Below are 475 nucleotides of genomic sequence, written 5' to 3'. Positions count from 1 at the left end.
TACACATCTATTATATCATTTGGAAGTAACATTTAAATGTGAATGCACCCTGATTTTCATAGGTAATCCCAAGAATAACTACAGATAAATAAAGTTAAAAGTAATGTGTGACACACACACACACACACACACACACACACACACACACACACACACACACACTGAAACCCGACCGCCCCGTGATTCCACACTTTTTGCTCCGAGTGTCTAAATGTTTTTAATTAGCAAAAAGTTGTGGTGTTCCCTCTGTGACTGCTTACTGCCTGCCCATCACAGTCACTTCCTGATGTGTCCTGGGGATGAACTTTGAGAAAAAACATGGGTTTAAAAAAAAAAAAAAGAATGCATCGTCCTCTTAACCAAAACCATCCTAGGGTGAGGCGGCTCGCCTGCTGCTGCACAGCACATTCCCATCACACTCATGTTCAATTGTCCCCTAATTGTGCTCCTCTCACTACCCAGAAGAAGTTGCTGA

Source organism: Taurulus bubalis, assembly GCF_910589615.1.
Source record: "Taurulus bubalis genome assembly, chromosome: 12".
Taxonomy (NCBI): domain Eukaryota; kingdom Metazoa; phylum Chordata; class Actinopteri; order Perciformes; family Cottidae; genus Taurulus; species Taurulus bubalis.
The sequence above is the reverse complement of the archived record's forward strand: the minus strand, read 5'-3'. Positions refer to the sequence as shown.